Source organism: Eucalyptus grandis, chromosome 4 (assembly GCF_016545825.1).
Source record: "Eucalyptus grandis isolate ANBG69807.140 chromosome 4, ASM1654582v1, whole genome shotgun sequence".
NCBI classification, from domain to species: domain Eukaryota; kingdom Viridiplantae; phylum Streptophyta; class Magnoliopsida; order Myrtales; family Myrtaceae; genus Eucalyptus; species Eucalyptus grandis.
The window spans coordinates 1843691-1866336 of record NC_052615.1 but is presented as its reverse complement, the minus strand read 5'-3'; the positions used below and the strand labels follow the sequence as shown (position 1 = coordinate 1866336).

The following is a 22646-nucleotide window of genomic DNA, read 5'->3' as shown; positions in this document are numbered from 1 at the left end:
GGAAGCATTTGCATAAGTTTCATGAGGACACTTTTCGATATCTATGGCCTTTCATTAATTCTAATGCATGAATATCATGTAATGGTAAGGAAAAGAATCATACTATGTCCCACAAAACCAAGCAACTTGAGTTGAATTCACTATGTTAATTTGATCAAAGCTTCTGTGGGTGATGATGTTAGATGCCCCATTAGTTGGATCCAAAGAGCTCAAAAGGAATATTGAGTTTGACAAACAGAGATTTGTAAACTTCAGAGTATTATTACTAGTTCGTTGATGTTAGTTTCTAGATTGATTTCATCCGACTCGCTGGTAGGATTCGGTTATTTTCACTAGTTGATGAAAATGCTGAAATATCTGAGAGAGCTTTCGTAAGGCACTTCTAAAATAAATCGAAATCATAGAAAGATTTGGAGCTCAATGCATACTTGGAATGGTAAAAGGTTGTTTGCATGTTGTCATCCCACATTGCCCCGCTTATATGTTTAATGAAGCTTTGCATAGCTGAAAATGTCCGCCTCCACTCCCGTGATCAAGTCTCTCTATCTTCCTTATTTCTCTCCCACATGTTACTCTAGGATTCAAGTGGACTTTCCTCATCCTCTCACTCTTCAACTAGCTCGAGTGTTCCTCTAGGTTTGAGCTCTATCCTTCACAAGCCCTCTTTCAGCTAGCATCCTTGTGATTTGTTCTAGTGCTAATGTTGCGTTTTCGATTGCTCACGGAGCTTTAGCTATGGAGACCAGCGAAGGACCACAGTGTGTCGTCCTCCTATTTCAGCTTTAGGTCAATAAATCACTGGCTTCTCAGGTTCGGCTCCTAGTGTTCTTTTGTGACCTAATGGGCAATTGAGTTGATTGTTCCAAGTTGATTTTCTGAAGTTTGCTTGATTTTTGATTGGCAGGTGACGATGGAGTGGAATCCAAAGAAGAATTGGCCAGCGATGGTCGAGAAGGACTTGAAGGCAATGTCCATTGGCAGAGGCTGTGGACAGTCTCTCCTTGTAATTACTTCAAAGTGAGAAGGTTGGTCAGCTTAGTATTCCCTGGATACTACGAAATATGGTCAACTTGGTATTTGCTTTCATGTACTATAGCAGCTATTTTGGTAGGCCTTCATTGGGTTGTGCGATACATTTGTAGGCGAGAGAATTATAATACCATGGTGTAATGGAACTTGGTCATGCTTTATATGTCATAATGATATGCTGTCAAGCCTAGTATTATTTTCATGAGCTCTAGCAACGTGTCTAAATTAGTTGCTAAACTGATGATACGCAATGGTAAATGACTCCTGGTTTGTGAGCTTCATTTCATGTCATCTTGCTAAAGTTTTCATAAATACTTTGAGCACTTCAACTAGAGAAGATTGACTCAAGTTAGTGGGGTTTGCAGGTCGTCAACTCTGGTTTTTGTTGGTCCAGCACTATTTCAATTATCCTCAAGGTAATGAGGGTTAAAATTGATAGGTTGATTGTTATTTCTCATTGGATTGGAAGGTCTTGATTTTTTAAAGATGAAGTGTGATTTCTTGCACTTTTCTGCCTTTATGTATTATGTCAGGTCAGGTCAGCAAGATGTCTTACACGCATTATTGTGCCAGAGAATTACTGCAACTTGGAGGTTTTGGGGACAGTGAATATTTGCGAAGGACACTTGCAGAGGAATTTCAACAGATGGAACAGAGGTATTAACAAAAGAATTAGAAATGTGAGATGCAATAGAATCTTGTTATTGCATAAAAGTTCATATCTGAATGTGTCGTTTATTGCTCTTTCATTGTAGATTCTTCTCATTAATGCTATATCTAGTTTGCCATGCGTAAGTGTTCTTACCCATGCCACCTCTGTGGGAAAAATATGAATTATGGGACAAAATGTTGCTGGTATCTATTGTTTAAAGTGATTCATTTTCCCCCTTTCAAGTTTGGTCCTCATTGCCGATATGTGTACCGAATGTGAAATTCTTGATCTCATTGTATGCATAATGGGAGTTTGAGTATGATTGCCCGGATTCAAAATTGGACTGTGTGAACATTGCCAGTCTTTGCTTTTTGGTGTTATCCAACTCATCAATTATTTGAGTTTGTTGATCTTTCTATCCATTTTCCTATTACCAAAAAATTGTACGAATATTTTTCATTTCCTCGCCTGAGTAGCCAGAACTATGAGACCATAATGTGAGAAGGAGAACAAGATAGGGAAACCTTTGGGGGTGGGGTGTTGTCTTCTAGGTTTTGTAGTCAGCAATGATTTTCACTTACCCTCTTCTTAATATTCTAGTGTTTCGTATTTGGTCTCAGGTTGATTACTTGACAATGTAATTGGAACTTAAGTTGGGTGATCTTGTCGGATTGGGATTTCTGTTTAGCTTATGATCATTGTGTATGGAAAAACAGTGCCTCATTTTTAGATTAGGGAATGATTTAATCATTACAGTTTCAAGGAAGCTATCAAGATGCCTTTTTTACTATTTAAAAACAAATCTTGATATGAATTTATTGTCACAATTCCCTCATATGTTTGTTTCAGCATTCACTAGATACATTCCCTTTTCACTATCCTTCTATGAGGTATATACCTTTAATCTAAAACTACAATTTTCTCTAGAGATTTACATGTGCATAGTACAAATACAGGATGGCTCTAAATTTGCTTCATCCAATCAAACTCATGAAATTGGGTTTACAGATTATATCTCCTTCCAAATAGTCTTTTGTTAGATGTTACAAACAATATAACAATGGCGAGGTGATTTATGAATGATTCAAGCAATGTGAAGTAAGGAAGGCCTTTGGAATTGATCTTGTTGTGCATCCCTCCTGGTTACTATCGTGTGGATTTGGCTCTATAAAAGGTAAAAGCTAGGTATATCATATGTTAAATCCCTTATTTGCAGATGTGGCTAATATATTATGTTGGAAACAGGAACTTCAAATTGTTATGCTGCTAAATAAGATGAATGATGCTTGTGAAAACTTGATGAGATGGGATTTGGCTCTATAAAAGGATGATGATCTTGCTAATATATTATGTTGGAAACAGGAACTTTAAATTGTTATGCTGCTAAATAAGATGAATGATGCTTGTGAAAACGTTCCATTTATGCATATTTCAGGAAACTCTTGTGCAATTAACTGGGAGTTGGACCAATTGAAGGTAACTTGTGGATCTAGAGTTTGCATAATGATTCCTTACTTGTGAGAAATATAGGATGCTCCTGAGTTCTATTTGTTCCTATACATGTCAATTCCCAATTTAAGACATTGATGGCAAAAAGGAAAAACTAGGATATTGTGCTTTTCTTTTGAGTCTGGTTTCACAGCGGAAACAATAGTGGTCAACAACTGGTGGTATCCACCCTGTCGAACAAGTAACCATGTGTACTTGTCAACTGGTAACCCAGCAAACCTGTCAACTAGTCTGGACCAATTCTAGGCCTTCCAAAAACGTTAAGGAAGGGTGTTGAAGTTGGGTTGGGGTTTGGAACTCCTACCTCTTGTAACTAAAAGGCATGCCAACCATTTGCTTTGGTGTCTTCTTGCTTCATTTTGTGGTGGATAATTTATTTATTGATGGTATTGGCTTAGTCTATTAAAAATTTGAACAATTCTATCGAGAATAGGAACCCTGTCTTTTGTGCTTAAGTAGCTTTGCCGAGTGAACTGGGCTTCTTTTGTTTAGGAAATTTGTATTCTATTAGACAACATCACATGCAATTGGTTCAACTGGTTGAACTGTCAGAGCATGGTTCTACTAGTTTGACTAGTTGAACCACTAGTCCGGTTTTAAAAACGTTTATTCTTTTGTTCTTCCTATTATGTATCTGCTCTCCTCATTAGCGAGAGGAGTGGCAGCTTAGTTTTTCCTCCTATATGCACTTAGTTTTTCCTCCTATATGCATATACATCCTATTTCATGCTTGCAATTTTAAAGGATGTTATACTTTCTGCCTTAACATAACTGCAAAAGTTGTGTTGACGGTTGGTGCCTTGTACTTGAATGTTTGTTAAGGAATGTGCATTTGATGACCCTAATGGGTTAGTAGTGCCACTTTTGCTTCTATTTTGTGAGAACACTTTTGCTTGGTTGTCTCATTCTCACTTCCAAAACACTAACCCAGTGAAAATACACATCTTGGACTCTATCTTACACCTAGAGATGGAGAATGAGAAGATTTGCTGCATTCCCCATACTGTAGTTCCTCCTTGGTAGTGGTAAAATTTCTTTACACCGCCATACAATTGAGCTAAGGATCAACTCATTGTGATGCCATCAATTGTATACTCTGAAAACTATTTTCCTTGAGCTTCTTACCATGTCCATTTGCAGTTTGGATTTTTGGAAACTTCTTGTTGCCCATAGTCTTTCCTTTCTGTATCATTTTTTGATAAACTCGCCAGTATTAGTAACAAATTTATTTCATTGACTAAGTGGTGGAGCTGGAATTATCCTGTCCATGCTCCTTACTAAGTTTCCACTTTTACAACCTACTCTTAAGTTTAAATATGACTGGCATAGGTATGTTGTGCCTCTTTAATGGACAATTTCATGCTTGTTCCGATGGTTGAAAACGTGCAAATTTATGCTCCAAAGAATATCTTTTTCATTTCATGAAGTACAATACTAAACTATTAGGTTTTCCTGTAAATTTTAGATCAATTGGGAGGTCAAAGTGAAAAAAAAAATGAATCTTTAGTGGCCAGACATATACAGAAAGAATAATTATCTTCTTATGGTAGGTTCATTGCAGTTTGAGTTACTGATTGAGAACTAGTACATACATGTTCACGATGATGGACACTATCAGGGTCTTTAGTGTAGAAAGATACCGTAGAGCATTCATGGTTCACATGCATACGATAGCCTCTTCAGTACACAAGTATTGCTTCCACCTATGTTTTAGCATGATGCAAGTATTGTACTTATTACTTTTACCTAACAGAGGTATCAAAACATCACATTAGTTATGGCCATATTATAGGAACATCGGAGTGAAATCAAGTTGAGTTATTTATTTTTGGCTACAGCAAGCAGAGGTGTGGCTTGTGTTTTGGTTGCAAGAAAGCTAGCCCTGGTCTACATACTTGGACGAGGATGAAGATGAAATCTCAGATTCAGAACGAATGTCTACTGTGGGTGGACCTCTATTGCTGGGGACAGTCTCACCTGGTAATTGCTTCAAATTGAGAAAGCTCTCTCTTTTTTCTATTTAGTGTGTGAAGTGCTTGAATGTCTTAATTGAGAACATGATTTTGAACTGAGGAGTTGGCGTTTTACAAAAAAAACCTAGTGTGAATGAAGGTTCCGAGTGGAAATCTAGATTATGTTCTAGTTTATGTGGTGGTGATTGTACTTGATATTACGATTATATTATGGTTGTTTATGTGCATTGATATTTGTTTCGGCGGTATCTAATTTTGTTTGGTCATAAGGAAAGTAAAACGCGAAGTAACTTAGGATATAATCATTGTCCTTAAAAAGAAATGGATAGTTAAGGTAGAGCAATTTCGAGGCAGTTTTCTTAGAAATAACTTTAAACTTTACATTATGGAAGAACTTCCCTGCTGATAATTTTTAATGCTTGAATATACTTTCAAGAGTTGCTATCAGCTGAACAACATGATACCTCATACTTGGAAGCCTAAATTATCTTGTTCATGCTTCAGATTTCTACTCAACCTGTAAGTATCGTCTATCTTTCAGTAAAAAGTCCCTAAAAATCTATGTAGTTCAGATGTTGAAAGTTGTGAGGCAAATTTGTTGCAAAATTTTAAACATTGTCGCATGAGTCACGCGTCATTTTTGTTCTCGACTGCTTAAGGCCTGCTTAGTTTTAGAGAACAGCTTTAGTTTCCATTGTCATAGAAACTGTTTTCGATGTTTTGTTGACAAAATATTTGTTTAGTGAAAATAATGTCATTAGGGATGAAAATTGTGAGAATATGCTCAGGTTACATCACATTCCAAAAACAGGCTTATTTATTCCAAATCTCCATGTTTGCATTTGGAATCGGAATACAAAAAAGTCATCTTCAGTTTGTGATTTTGATTCTGAGAATAGTTTTCCTTTTATTTGTCAACTGCTTTTGGAGTGTTACCAAACACATTTTCTGGTCTATTTTAATTCTCAAATTGAAATCAAAATAGACTCTTGAGAATCTTTATCAGCCGAATGCCTCCTTAGATTATCAATCTCTTTCTGTCTGCAGAAAAAATGGACTTCATCAAGTTGCTTAACAGGCTTTGAACATTGAAGATTACTTCATGTCATCCAAGCATCATTATATGTAATGCATAAGCAGTGGGCTGATGCCATTAACATATTTCGAGAGGAAGTTTGATTTGCTGTCAAACCTTGTTAGTGACCATGGCAAGTGATACTGTTAATTCAGAGTGGTAGATGGCGTTTCTTTTTTCTTCATTTAACTATTTTCGTTTGCTTATCTAGGTCTTGACTCTTTCCCTCGGGAGGAATTTTCCAATCTATCAGTTTCGTGTTAATTCTCTGGATGAAGTGGTATGGCTAATTTTTTAAGCTCTGGTGCTGCTATAGGACTTTGGCCTTTTTGGTTGGTTTTTATGATCTCAGTCTGCTAGTTTGTCCAGTGATAGTGTATGAAGTGTGTATCACAAGTTGTTTGTGGTGCTGGAAAAGAACTTCTGTTGGTTGTCCTCAATCATCTGTGGGTGTGCGTTATTATCTTTGCATCTAGCCTTTTTCCTTCATGCATCTCAGTGAATCTTGGAGGTGATCGGATAGAGATAGGAATTTGCTACAGGAAATTATTCTTCTGCACATCTTGAGACAAGCCATATTTTTCAGAACATCCTGATGTTGATTCTTCATACAATCATATTGTATGCAATGATATGAATTATTAATATTAAGTGACTGGAAAGGATCAAGTAAAATCTGATTTGAGTCTGATTCAATAAGTTGGCAATATCTCCTATAAGCGTATAATGGAAATTGTAGGTCATTAATCATTGGTTTGAACTTGAACTTGATCTAAGTTTGAGCTTTGAGTGTACTGTACATGGAGATTTGGATATAGAATGTTTATACATTCACATTATAATTAGCAGGTGTAGAGATATGTTCTCAATTTAAAAGGAAAGAGTTTATTGCCCACTTCGATCTTAGCATATATCCCCTTACAATTGCGAGAGTCAATTTTTGTACCAAATAATCATATTCAAAGCTTTGTACCCATCGATATTACTATTAGAGCCTGGGGGAAGTTAGACTTATTTATATTGCCAAATTCCACCCATTGAACTCAGTGTAGTTAGTAAAACTCTTCTTTCCTGTGTTATGTTTATGGTCAACAAGCTAAGGATGAGAATGAAAACTCAGATCTTCAAAGAAATGAGCAGAAAACTAACTAGTGGGTGCTCGGATGACAGTGAATCGAGCCTACATGGATCTAATCTGTGATGCTTAACCATGGTTATGAGAGCCTCTGTTCTTAATCATTTGTTTAGTACTTAGATGTGAGAATTGATTATTTTGTATTATTATTTTTATCTTTAGATCACGATTTTTGATATACCACCTCTTTTTTGGCAGACCAATGCTGAGGATGTCAACTCCTAGTATTGAAATTGGTTTTACTAAGTTGCATGTCAGATAGATTCATATTAGGTGTTTGAGACCTACTAATGCATTATACTCGCATTTTTCCTCTTCAAATCAGTTTTGTATGCTACTCTTAGTCCCTAGTATTGCTTCTTTTCTGGTAGTGTGTTGGTAGCTCTTTGGATCCAACGTTTCTTTTGAACTTTTTCGATCTTGACTTTTAGTAGTAGCGGCACCCTTTTGTCATGGTGACATTACTCGCAAAAAAGTGAGATGTTGATGTTGGTACTTGAAATTATATGATGAGATAACATGTGTTGGAATAAAGGGCAATTGGAATAACTTAAAATCCTCAAAAAAGTGTGAAGTTTCTTTTTATAGATTATATAGTTCACCTGTAGGGCACCTATGGGGTGCAACCCATATACCAAAGGAGCCCAAAAAACTAAAGCCATATACAAAACAACTCCCAAAGCCAAAAGGGAGCTCAAATACTAGGTCAATCATCGACTAATCAACCAGGGCATTTACATCCATATGCAAGTCTGCACTATACCAAAAGTGTGTGACTTTAAGCCAAATTTCAATAAAATGGAACAGACGATTTCTCTCCATCAGAAGCTCTCTTGCTCCACGCCTTCCAAATCAGCCAAAAGAAACAGGGGAATTGAGTTAATCCCACTTGTTGTGCTGTAAATGAATGCCCTGCCATGCCCAAAGTTCTTGCTCAATAAAACCTTTGATAACCCAAGATAACATGGCACAAGCATAGGAAACTGTCCAAACCATTCTTTCCAAGAACAATGAAGGAGGGGATGCCGTGCGGACTCTGCCTCCTTTTGATGAGGAAACACCTATTAACCAGTATTTTGTCTCATTTATAAAGTAAGGATTTGTTCCAGGTTGCTTCCCAAGCAAAAAGAGACTCTAATTGGAATTCTCACTTTCCAAATCGATTTCTGAGGAAAATCTGTTTTGCCACGAATCTCCCTATTGAGCAGCTTTTCCCCCCTTCAAATTTGGTCCTCGTTGCTGATATGTGCACCAAATGTGAAATTCTAGATCTCTGTGTGTAACGGGAGTTTGAGTATGATACCTGGGCTCAAAATTGGTTTTATGTAAATATTGCAATCCTTTAATTAAAAGTTTGTGCTTTTGGTTTTACCCGACTCATCAATTATTTGAGCTAAAATATTCATTTCTTGTTTAGCTAATTCAAGACTTTTGTTAATGGGTTTGTAGATATTTCTATCCAAATGCCTATTACCATAAAGTTGTCCTATATTTTTCATTTCCTTGTCTTAGTGGCCAGAACCTTGAGACTATAATGAGAGAAGGAGAGAAAGAAAAGGAAACCCTTGGGGGTTAGGGGTTGTCTTTTGGAGGTTGTCCTTAACAATGGTTTTTCACTTACCCTTTGTCTAATAATCTAGATGTTTTTCGTGAGATTTGCCAACTATTCTAAAATGTTTGATTAGTCTGGTTTTTTGCCTAACAATGTGGGAAGACATGGAAGCATGTAAGATTTTTAGTTTTAAAAGCTTAAGTTGATAGATGGCGTGATTTATTATTTAAATATTCTTTAACAATGTACATGGAAGCTTTAGTTGGGGCTCTGTGTTTAACTTATGATCCTTGTGTATGGAAATACTTTTGTATCTCATGTTTCCCGATTAGAAATTTAATTTGATAATCACATTTTCAAGGAAGCCGCCCATATGCCTTCTCTTCTATTTTGAAAAAGATACTTTGTAAGAATTTATTGCCACAATTCCCTCTTATGTTAGTCTTAGCATCCACCAAATATATTCCCAATTCTTTGTCCTTCTATAGGGTATATACCTTTAATCTAAAACTACAAATATTATCCAGAGATCCACATGTGTAGAGTCCAACTGTTTTTTCATGCTAATCATTACTCTGTATGGTATTGCAGGATGACTTTGAATTTGCTTCAGATTATATTTCCTTCCAAATACATGAAGAGTCTTTTTTAGATGTAACAAATTGTATAGTGGTAGTGAGTGGACTTATGAATGATTCAAGCAATGTGAAGAAGGGAAGATCTTTGGAAGGATCTTGTTGTGCATCCCTCTTGGTCACTGTTGTGTGGATTAGACTCTATCTGAGGTAAAAGCTTTGTATATCATATTTTGTGGCCCAAATTTGCAAGTATGGCTAATATGTTCTGTTGGAAGCAGGAACATCAAATTATTATGTTGCTAAATAAGATGAATGACACAGGTGAAAACTTGGGAGATGCCAAGATGACAATCCTGCAGGCTAGTGACCTTCCATTTGTGCATATTGCAGGAACCACGTGTGCAAATAACTGGGATTTGTACCAGTTGAAGGTAACTCATGGATCCGGAGCTTGCATATTGATTTCTTACTCATGATATCTAGAGTTCTATTCCAATCATGTCAATTCACTATTTAAGACATTGATGGCAAAAGGGAAAAAGTAGCATATCGTGCTTTTCTGTCGACTCCTGTTCATGTCAGAGTTTTAAGAAGTGGCTCTGGTTGGACTGGGCACCAGACCAGTCCAATCTGGTTTCCCAGCAAAAATAGTATTGATCAAGAACTGGTGGTATTGACCTTGTTCAACCGGTAACCAGGTGTACCTATCAATTGATACCCAGCAAACCTATCAACTAGTCTGGACCAGCTCTGGGCCGTAAAAAAGTTCAAAGGAGTAGCGTTGGAATTGGGTTGGGGTTTGGCACTCCAACCTCTTGTAACTAACAAGTGTGCCAACCATTTGCTCTAGTGTCTTCTTGCTACAATTCGTGGTGGATAATTTATTTATTGACCATATTGGCCTAATCTAAAATTGAACAGGATGCTATTAAGATGACATCAAGCATGTGTAATCTATTAAGATGCTACAATGTTTGCCGACTCACTGGGCTTCTTTTGTTCTAAAAGTGTGTAATCTAATATATGCAAAGTATTCTATCAGATGACATCACATGCAATTGGTTCAGTCGGTCGAACTGGAAGAGCATGGTTCTACCACTTTGATTAGTTGAACCACTGTTATGGTTTTAAAACATTTGTTCTTTTATTGTTCCTATTTATTATTTATCTGCTCTTCTCATCAGCACGATTAGCAGCAGCTTAGTTTTTTCTCCTATGTGCATGATGCATACACATGTCATTACATGCTTGCGATTTCAAAGGATGTTTTACTTTCTGCCTTACTGTAATTGCAAAAAGTTCCAACATGCCTTGATAGCTGGAGCCTTGTATGTAGGTTAAGAAATGTGTCTTTGATGGCCCTAATGGTTTAGTAGTGCCCTTTTTGCTTGTATTTTGTTAGGATATTTTTGCTCGGTTGTATTATTCTCACTTCTGAAACACTAATCCCGTGAAACTGCACATCTAGGACCATATCTTACGCCTGGAGATGGAGAATGAGAAGCTTCGCAGCATTCCCCGTCCCGTAGTTCTCCCTTGTCAATTGGTGGTAAGAACATTTTGACATTATCATACCATCAAGCTAAGGATCAATTCATTGCTATGCCATCAATTGTATGGTTATGAAGGTTTTTTCTTTGGGCTTCTTGCCATGTCCATTTGTAGTTTTGGATGTCTGGAAACTTATTGTTGCCCATACTCTTTCCTTAGTGATCAATGTTTGATAAACTTGCCAGTGTCGGTAACAAATTTATCTCGTTGGCTGGGTATTGGAATTGAATTAATCCTGTCCATGCTCCTTACTACATTTCCACTTAGAACCTTCTATTAAGTTCAAATGTGACTGGCATAGGTACACTGTGCCTCTTTAATGAGACCACTTCATGTTTGTCCCTATAGATTGAAGAAGTGCAAAAATATGCTCCAAAGAAGAATATTTTTTAGTTGAAGAAGTAAAAAAATGAAGTATTAGTTTTCCCCTAAATTTTAAATCAATTGAGAGGACAAAGTGCGAAATGATTTAATAGTCACCAGACAAATACAAAATGAATAATCATTCTCTCATGGTAGGTGCATAGCAAGTCTTGAGTTACGGCGAGAACCACTATTTACAAGTCCATGACCATAGATACTATCATGGCATCTAGTGTAGCAAGATATAGTGGAGCATTCATAGTTATATGCATGATGTAGCCTCTTTAGGCAAACAAGGTTTGCTTCCTGCCTGTGTTTTAGCATAATGCATGTGTTGTAATTTTACTTTTACCCAACAAAGGTATCTAAACATCATGTTAGTTATGGCCATACATTCAAGGAACACTGGACTGAAATCAAGTTGATCTTTTTTTTTGGCAATGGGAGGTAGAGGTGTGGCTTGTGTTTTAGCTGCAAGAAAGTGGGCCCTGATCTACATACTGGACGAGTATGAAGAAGAAATCTCTGATTCAAAATGACTATCTGTTCAAGAGTTTGTGGTGGTTATGCTTATGTTGCTGCTGTGGGTGGACCTCTCATACTTGGAGCTGCAGACATTGGTGTGAGAAGCAATGCATGTGGGCTTTTTGACTGATGCTCTTCGACTTCACCCTTTCTGGAGAAGTCTTAATCCATATCTGCCATGTGCCTTTTCTGCTAGGCAGGTATTTGTCGATAAAAAAAAAAAAAAAGTGGAGTAAAATGTAGCGATTTATCTATCGAGTGGGATGGAATTGACCAAAAGATGCTGAATCATGGCTTCTATCTGATGGTAACTGTTGTCATGGTATTGCTGTAAGCTTTGAGACCTGCTCGATAGTGCCAAGCTTTTGCTTCATCTGTATATGTTCACTATTTTCATGTGTAAGAGAACCAATTGTTTGGTTTGGATTATCTACACTTTGGGCTGAATGGTTCGGGCAGTGTACTCGACTAACGAACTCTGCATTTGAATGTTGAGATCTCTTACCCGAAATTGACTTGCTCCTCTCCACGTGTCATTGTTAAGTGACGCATTCGATCCAGTGTAGATAATGCATTTTTGCGGGGAACATGACTAGCCAGATATATGGTTTCAATTTGGCAGTAAAGAACATAGGCTGTATTCTGATCTCAGATATTTGGAGCCCTCAAATAGATGGTAGGTTTAAGATAATGAGATTCGGTCTACAGCATCGTGAATGGACTTTGTATCCTTAATAAAGGGCATCATGGAGTCTTTTAATTAAATGATGTACATCCAGGAATCAATAATTTTTTAATTGTAGTATTCTTTCTCTCGGAATTATTGCCAATCTCCAGGAGAAAGTATGCATGAATGTAACATGTGCATTTGTGATACTTCTTTTCTTATGTTTATTATTTGTCATGATGATAGATCTTTGGGAACTTCGGCTGAATTGACTCTGAAATTAAATCCTCCTTTATTTATAGCCCTTCCAAATCTTCACGTCTTCAATGTATTCTTCCTAATGCATGTGCAGAAATAGTGACATTTAACATTAATTATAAGATGGGACAATAACATTATCAACAAAATAAATGATTGTTAATAGGTTCGCTGCCAGTGCAAATCCCATGTAAACTTTAAATTCCATGACCTGTTTTACACAAGCTTGTTTTGGAGAAATTGTCGTTAAAAGTTTCGAGGACCGAGAAAATAAGAAGAGAAGGCTAGGAAAAGAAGTATGGCTAAGGTAGACGCTCTACTATTAATAGGAAATGTCTAAGAAGATAACTTGTGTCTATCGCACCAGACACCTTTGGCTAAACCTTCTATTTATAGCCATTGTAGAGCCTCATAAAATTTACTTCTGCCACTATTCTTAGTAATAATAGAACTAATGATCATTTGTAACTCAACATCATTATAATACTAACCGTCCGAATGATCAGAGAATATCAAGGTAACTTAGCATCATGTCTCAATAGTGTGTGTTCCCAAAAATAGCTTTACTGCCTGTGGATAGCGGCAAATTGGCAAGACTTAATACATGGGACTCTGATCAGAAAATTAGCCACTTAAGAAGGCAACAAAGCTGATCTATACACAAACAAATAACTTTATTAATGATGATGGGGCACCTAAATGCCCTCATATTAGTTTAACCAACTAATCTTCTTTTCTAATGTGATTTTCCTAGTCATCTATTGATAAAAAATGCATACAGAAACATGTTGCCATGTGCTTATTACATCTTTTCATATCTACTTAGTGGTAAAAATATCCTGTCAATATCCACTTGGCATCACCTAAGTGAAAGTGAGTTTTAGCTATTCAAAGTGTGGAAACACTTGACATCCTTTCAAGCCAAATGAGTATTGAATGTTCGGCACACAATATTAGGGAAAATTACCAAGAAAGTCTTAAGCCTATTGTTCTTGCACCAATTCAATCATAAACTTTTAAATTTGCTAATTGAGTTCTAAACCTTAGGAGGATTTACCAACATGATCCACCTAGTCAAATTTTGAGCAGAGATTGCCAACGTGGATAATGTTTACAATTTTTTATTAATTTTTCTGATTTTTTTCCCTTTTCCTTTTGCCACAGTGAGGGCAAGTGACTTTGGCAAATTCCGTGGTCTATGCCCATTGTAATCCCCTGGAATTGACTACCATATACACTCTAATCTTATAATGTGTTTCATCTTGAACTCAGAATAGTTCTACAAGCATAGTTTGCCTACAAGAGAGAGGGAGGGGAAAATTGTTCAAAAAGTCATAAACTTATTGAACTTTTGTTAATTCAGTTTTAAACATTTCATTTATGCTAGTTGAGTCATAAACCTTTTCATATTTTGCCAATTAAGCCTATCCGATCAATTTTGACTGAAATTTACTAACGTGGATGATCGGCATTGAAGTGTCACTTTTTTAATAATATTTTAATAATATTTTCTTTTTTTTTATGGCTTTTTTTTTTTTTGGGGTTTTGGAGTTATGCTGGCGAGGCCATGACGCCTTTGCCGGCCAAAGCAAGGGCGTGCAAGCCCTCGACCTAGGTCAGTCGGCCACCCTCACCAGCCTAACTCCAAAACCCAAAAATAAAAGCAAAAAATGTAAAAAAGAAAAGAAAAGAAAAGACCATAAAAAATTTCAAAATATTATTAAAATATCATTTAAAAAGTGCCATGTCAGTACCAACCATCCACATTAGCAAATTCCGGCCAAAATTAATTGTATGAACTTGGCAAAAGATGAAAAAGTTTAGGACTCAATTAGCAAAATTGAAAAATTTATGATTGAATTGACAAAAGTATAATAGGTTTAGAACTTTTTGGATAGTTTTCCTGAGAGGAATAATAATGGAAGTCCCCATTTTGATTTGGTTAAACACATATACGCAACTCTCGTATGTCGAACTCCCTCTGTTTGGGTTATTGTGCTTATAAGTTTGATGATCTTGACCGGTATCTCCGATCCGTTCGACATCTTCCTATCCATCACCTCGGCATGCTTTGTAGAATATGAAGTACATTGGGCAACTGCTATTCGATATAGTACTGCGGCACACCACATGGGGAATCAACTTTAAAAGCGTCTTCAACTCTTCATCATGCGTCACAGTGGCTACTATTTTTACAATTTGTCCCTCTAAATCAATTTTTTTAAATCATTATAAGAGATCTAGCGATTTCCTTTAAGTATAAAATGAACCGTGACACATATATAATGTATCCTCCATACCATTAGAAAAGTATGTGGATCTCTTTCTCGAAAGTAATTCCTTTAGATGAGTTGTAGATATCTCTCTCGAGAAAATGGGTTGGGGTTTGGAACTCCAATCTCTTATTACTAACAAGCATGCCAACCATTTGCTCCGCGTGTCCTTTTGCTTCTTTTTGTGGCAGATAATTTATTTATTGACTATATTGGCTTAGTCTATTAGAAATTAAAACAATGCTTTTGAGAACCGTAATCCAATCTTTTGTGCTCAAGTAGGTCTGTCGAGTGACCAGGGCTTCTTTTGTTCTGAACATGCATATTCTACCAGATAACGTCACATGCAATCGGTTCAATTGGTTGAACTGGTAGAGTACGGTTCTCAAGTTTGATTGGTTGAATCACTAGTCTGGTTTTATAAACTTTTGTTCTTTTGTTCTTCCTATTTACTATGTATCTGCTCTCCTCATCAGCACAAGTGGCAGCAGCTTAGTTTTTCCTCCTATGTGCATATGCATGCCAGTATATGCGTGCAATATTAAAGGATGTTTCACTTTCTCACTTACCATAGCTTCAAAAGCTCCAGCATATCTTGACAGTTGGAGCCTCGTATGTATGTCAAGAAATGTGCAGTTGATGACCCTAATGCATTAGTAGTGCCACTTTTGCTTCTATTTTATGAGAACACTATTTCTTGGTTGTCTTATTCTCACTTTTGAAACACTAACCCAGGAAAATTACACATCTAGGACTTTATTTTACACCTAGAGATGGAGAATGAGAACCATACTGCAATCCCCCCTAGTCAATTAGTGGTAACAATTTTTCACACTGCCCACACAATCGAGCTAAGGATCAATTCATTGCCATGCCATCAATCGTATACTCAAAAAACTATTTTCCTTGAGTTTCTTACCATGTCCATTTGCAGTTTGGACGTTTGGTAACTTATTGTTGCCCATAGTCTTTCCTATTTGTATCATCGTTTGATAAACTTGCTAGTGTTAGTAACAAGTATATCTCATTGGCTGGGTGGTGGAACTGATTTAATCTTATGCATGCACCGTACTAAGTTTCCACTTTACAAGCTATTCTTAAGTTTAAATATGATTGGCACAGGATCATTCTCAGGTTTGGCTCCGGTCCGCCTTCTTTTGCATCATAATAATGGGTAGGTCGACTCGATTGTTTTCCCATTCGGTTTCGTGAGGTTTTTGCTCGATTTCTTCCAATTGCCAAGTGAAGATGGCGGAGTGGAATCCGGAGAAGGATTTGCTGGCGATGGTCACGGAGGACTCGAAGGTGGTGCTTCATCGCTTCAATTGGTAGAGGCTGTGGACAATCTCTCCTAGTAATTGGTTTGACTGGAGAGAGTTCTCCTTTTTAGTTATTCAATGTGTTTGTTTCTTCAACGATGGCTTGGTATGCGCCCTTTGAGTCATTGGCCTTAGTCCCCCTTTGCTTTTCCTTAAATGTGCTACGATCCTTTTCCTCAAATAAACCACTTCAATTGCCAACCCCATTCAAATTGCATTTGATGGAGAGTTGGTGAATATAGGGGTAAGGTGCTTGAAAGTCTAAATGAGAACATGACGTTGAACTAAGGAGTTGGTGTTTTACACAAGAATGAAGAGTGAATGATGGTAATGGGAGTGAAAATTTGGATATGACATAGTTGCAAGTAAAGAATCCCGAGCTGATATTAGTTGAATGAAGGGATTTGTATTTACGCGCGATAGATTCCTATAAACTTCTAGACAAGATTGGTGCCTTAGGAGATTTCCAAAACATAACTGACAATCATCTAGACCAACCGGAAGTGTACCCTACTCCTGTATTGCCATCTTGCTGCCCTTTTTGGTACACCAATCAAAGTGTTCACAAAGATAAAAGAACTTGAATTGGAGGGGATGTCATTTATGTTAGATAGACTAGCTATGTCAGATGCAGAAATGCTAGATGCTCACATGGAGTTGGCAAGTTTAACCCTTGCAGTACCATCTCAATTTCGTCATGCATCTATATAGTTTTCCTTCGATTTCTGTTTGTGACTCTCACGGTGTAATATTACTTCCAGCTACTCTTCTTGTACTGGTTGAGCGTTCCTTGCAAGAAGAGATTTGATATAGGCTGGAAAGTTTCTCACATTTTGTGCATGTATCCCTCATAATTGCAAGAGTCAATCTTTGTATCAATGAATCATATTAAACTCTTTTTACCTGGCTAATAGCACTATTTGAGCCTAGGAGAAGTTAAGACTTATTTATACTACCAATTCCACTCCTTGGACTCGATGTAGTAGGTGAAATTCTGCTTGCTTATGTTATTATCACTGTCAACAAGCTAAAATTGAGAATGAAAACTCAGTTATCAGAAGAAAATGAGCAGATAAATTAACTGGCGGGTGCTCGGATGATGGTGAATTGAGCCAACGTTGAGCTTATATGTGATGCTTAACCTTGGTTATGAGGGCCTCTGTCCACAACAATTCGTTCATGTACTTAGATGTGGGAATTCATTAGTCTATATTTTTTTACCAACTGTTTTTCCAATTAGGTTGCCATTCTTTTTAACTAAGCACCATTTTTTGGCAGAGTAATGCTACAGATGTTATGTCCTAATAAATGAAAATGGTTTACTAATAGCACTATTTGAGCCTAGGAGAAGTTAAGACTTATTTATACTTACTACATCGAGTCCATCTTTGTATCAATGAATCATATTCAACTCTTTTTACCTACTAATAGCACTATTTGAGCCTAGGAGAAGTTAAGACTTATTTATACTACCAATTCCACTCCTTGGACTCGATGTAGGAAGTGAAGCTCTGCTTTCCTATGGTATTATTAGTGTCAACAAGCTAAAATTGAGAATGAAAACTCAGTTATCAGAAGAAAATGAGCAGATAAAATAACTGGCGGGTGCTCGGAAGATAGTGAATTGAGCCAACATTGATCTCATCTGTGATGCTTTACCTTGGTTATGAGAGCCTCTATTCACAACAATTTGTTCACGTGCTTAGATGTGGGAATTCATTAGTTTAGATTTTTTTTTACCAACTATTTTTCCATTTAGATCGCCATTTTTTTAAGCTAAGCACCATTTTTTGGTAGAGTAATGCTGAAGATGTTGAGTCCAAGTAAATGAAAATGGTTTACTAAGTCACATGCGAAATATTTCTGTGTTAGGTGTCTGTGATATACTTGCCTAAATACTTGGATTTTACCACTTCAAACGAGTTTTGTAAGCTAGTCTTTGTATGTGTAGTATTGTTCTGTTTTGAGAATGTGTTGGTCTCTCTTTGGATCCAAAGTTTCTCTTCAACTTTTTAGATCTTGACTTTAGGCGGTAGAGGCACCCTTCTGTCACAACGAACTTACTCATAAAAGGAATCATGACCTTGAGTTAATGGAGTGTTTTGCGCCCATTAAAGACATGTTATGTGGATGATGGTTATGCTGATTAGCACAAAATCATCTGTGAGATGTTAGTTTGAAACTACATGATTAGATACAATGTTGGGATATAGGGTAATTGGAGTAACTTAGAAGTCCTCAGTAAAGTAAGTTTCTTTTAACACATTAGAAGTTCAACTATAGGGCACCAAGGGAGTGCAAACGCATATAAGAAAAGAGCCCAGAAATTAAAGCCTTGTACAGAAGAACTCCCAAAACCAAAAGCAAGCTCAAATACAAGATAAATCATCGACTATATTGAGCAAGGAATTTATATCCATATGCAGTCTCCACCATACCAAAAGTGTACGACTTTAAGCTCTCTTGTTTAGCTCTTTCTAAATAAGCCTAAAAACAGAGAGACGAATTGAGTTAATCCTTCTTTTCTTGCTCCATAAAAGCTCCAATAACCCAAAGATAATTCGGTGCAAGCATAGGAAACTGTCCAGACCATTCTTGTCCATGAACGGTGAAGGAGGAGATGTCGCATGGATTCTGCCTCCTTCTTGCAGAGGAAACGCCTGTTAACCAATATTTTGCCCCTTTGTTGTAGGTTATCCGAAGGGAGGATTCGTTCCCAAGTTGCTTCCCAAGCAAAAGGAGAAACTCTAATCCGAACCCTCACTTTCCGGATCACTTCCCATGGAAAATCCATTCTGCCACCGACAACCTCCCTATTGTGAGCAGCTTGTGGCGAGACTTTACTGGAAAGATTGCACCTAGGGCAGAACCAGCCGTGGCAAAGACTCGAGATTTCGATTGGCGTCTTCCACTGCTCTCAACGTTAATGACCATCTTCTCCAGCAAGTGTGCGTCTCTTGGTAAAAGCAGCATTGTCTCTTGGTAAAAGCAGCATTGGCAAGGCAAGCTTACATCGGTCATAGTCAAAAGAACGAGCTACGAACCTGGCAGTCTCCACACTCTTCAGATGCCGAGCCAAGCACGAGTGAAGGTCTGCAGCGGGAAGAATTCTTGTGCCTCACAATATGAGGAGTGGCCAGGTCAAACATGGCCTGTACATATATTGGTAACAAGTCTTAGTGATCTGTCCAGAAAGTGGATGAGGATAAGCATAGACACAAATAACGTTCGGATTCTATATGTTCAAGTTCGATGTGTAAACTTCACGAATTGGAAAATAAATAAGAAAAAATGGCGCAGAAAGGGGGTGGGTTTCAGGCGGTGATGGCAAACAATGAGGTCAGAATATTTCTATCCGGCTTAATGTTTGGAGCTTGGGTGGTGATGGCAAATGCTTGGTCAAGTTCGGGCTTGGCCCGTCGTCTCGACATTTAGCATGCGTGAATGTTCGCTCTCGTGACATTCTGCTTCGAATAATTCATTAGCATTTTTTTTAATTCAAAAGTAAATAAGGATTAATTATCACATTGCTTTTTCCAAATTACAATTTCAAGAACTAATCCACGATCACGTTCGCATCAATGTGATGGCCCATGAGTCCTCCAACGCTTCTGTACCAGCTCTACTATAACAGAGCAAAATCTCCTCCCATCGGGCCACTTCATTTTGTTGTGGTGTGCAACGAGATTATTTGTACAATTGAACATATGGACCCAAATCAAACGATATCGTTTCTTAGATAAACCTGAACATCATGCCATATATGACATTATTCGTAAATTGACGTGAATTAAGGCTCCTTTTGTTTTGAGAAAAAAAGAAAATAAATGATTTGAAAAATATCATTCTAAAAATTATTGCTCGTTTTGCTTGAAAAAATCCATTAATGAAATGTTTCATTATCCACAATAATTTATTTAAATATTTGTATACTCAACAAAAATTTCTCGCATTCGTTCATTTTTGTAACTATATGAGTAATTATATTTTGAAAAATAATTTTCCAAATTGTTCGCTTTTTCGTGAAGGATTTTAGCTAGCAATTCAATACGGATTACTATTATGGAATCAATCTTGGCTTCATCCTTTTGATAAAAAATCGAGACTGATAGGCATTTATCACACTTGCCGGTAGATAAAAGCGCAATGATTTGATCCGTCATGGACCTCGTATGATCTCAACACACAAGCATACATGCGCGCTTAACTTATAGATTTTCCTCATTTCTTTTTAATCAGCGACAACGCACGTTAGTGTGTAAAAAGCGCATCTTGTCTACAGTAGTAGAACCCACTTGATCAAAATTCTTTGTTCGCAAAAAAAAAAAAAAAGCTTGTAAAAATCAATAGGATTTCGTAAAAGAAAATTTATGACTTTTTTCAATGCGCTGCTTTTCTCTTTCATTTTTCGTCTTCGCTTTTTTTTTTTTTTTATTTTTTTCGTGTTATTGTGCTGTTCTGTCTGGAGTTTTTTTTTTTTTTTGGTTCTTTTGTTCATTTTGAGAATTCTTGCTAATTTATTTCTGGATAATTTTTAGAGCAATTATCAAAAGTTCATGTCGGGCATAAGCAATGCAAAAAATGAATGAACATAAGGTATCCGAATACATATTCATAGCATATGGTTTAGTCTCATCAAATCTTCATTTGCTTAGCAAAAAGGAGACAAGGTAAAAGGAAACTCCTTGATTCCTACCATTCCCATAACGAATTTCGAAGAACAAATTATTATGTACTCTTTGAAAATTACCAACCACCAATCTAACCAATCTTTGCTGTACCAAGTGTTATGAACTTTCTTCCATTGGAATAACGAATATTATAACAAAGTTTAGTGCTTTTTGAAAATAATCGATAGACGATCATGTGCGTTTTAAAGAATTCTCAACCCAGTTGATAAAAAAAACAGATGGTACCAAATAAAAACAGTATAAAATGGAGAAATGAAATGAAATGGAAAGAGGAATAGAGTCGAACAAGGGTCAACCTATTAATTCAGAAGATTCATATTCCACTGTGAAACATGTCCTTAAAAGAAGCAAGAGAGGAAAAAGGGGAAAAAAATAGCAAGCACACTTGGGGTTCGATAAATATTTCAATTTTCAACTTTCATCATCAGAAAAAAAAAAAAAAGAAAGACCGAGTGTACCAGCTCTGTTCCAGCAGAGATGGTGGCTGCGGTTCTCAGGCTACTTGATGTAGACCAACGAAGGAGGGTGTCGGCGCGTGCTTCCGTTTCAGCTTCATGTTCCGACGAACTACTTTGTTTTCTCAGGTTCAGCTCCCGTTCGGGCGTTCTTTCTATGACGTAATGGGCAGGTCTAAACGATTGTTTTCCGATTCAGTTTTGTGAGGTTTTGGCTCGATTTTTTCTTATCAGAAGGTGAGGATGGCATGAGTGGAATCCAGAGAAGGGTTTGCTAGGGATGGTTGCGGAGGACTCGAAGGTTTTTAAGATGTCTATCCTAGGTTTTGGCTCGATTTCTCTCACTCGAGCCGATGTAATTTAAGATGTGATGAAAGCAATTGTCTGTTATTTTTAAGCTCATGAGATGCCTACTTGACTGGAGAGAAGCAGGACCTCTTGAGTTGACTTGGTTGACCTGAAGAAGAGGAAGCCTGAAGCTCTCTTCTGCAATTTTATTTTCTTCTGAACCAAGTGTCTAAATATGCGAGTGTTTGGTGGCAGAAATAATGCAGCAGAGAGAAGAATGACACCTTTTTGCAGTGTTTGTTATCACGAAATGTTCGTAGAAATGCAACTTCATGTACATTTCCAGGAGACATTAAAGGGTTTAAATTCCTTCTTCTTTTTTCACATTTTTTCGGCCTCTTGCCTATCAAATAATTAAGCTATTTTCACCTTCAATGCTGGTTTGGTAAATCTTTTCAACCCAATCTCATATCAACACACTACGTACTCAAATGATATCACTTACCGTCCATGTGTTGATGGATTATTTGAGTAGTGTGTATAGTAAAGTTATTGTCTATGTGTTGATAGATTATTGGAGCAGTTTATACAGTGATTTTGACACGTCGGTAACTCTAAAGGTAATAGTAAGTGTACTCAAATGGCAATCATAATTTCCCAGTAACTTGAACAAGTTGATAAGTTGTGCAATGAATGTTATTAAATTATTAAAATAATCGGCAATTTCGATACAATCAAGCAAACATTCATACT

At 37.0% G+C, this 22646-nt stretch overlaps 1 long non-coding RNA gene across 7 annotated transcripts; it reads left to right on the top strand.

Annotated features, from left to right (window-relative positions):
- The first annotated feature begins 1148 nt into the window (after positions 1-1148).
- On the top strand, positions 1149-12453 carry LOC104428738. Of its 7 annotated transcripts, XR_005550651.1 has the most exons (10): positions 1149-1445; positions 1563-1686; positions 2638-2855; positions 3117-3157; positions 4983-5170; positions 5434-6518; positions 9517-9710; positions 9825-9934; positions 10972-11052; positions 11865-12453. It is a non-coding gene; the product is annotated as an uncharacterized LOC104428738 (long non-coding RNA). The 7 variants fall into 7 exon arrangements; XR_005550655.1 differs by lacking the exon at positions 2638-2855 and having other exon boundaries at positions 1149-1686; positions 5029-5170; XR_005550654.1 differs by lacking the exon at positions 2638-2855 and having other exon boundaries at positions 1149-1686.
- The last annotated feature ends 10193 nt before the right edge of the window (positions 12454-22646 follow it).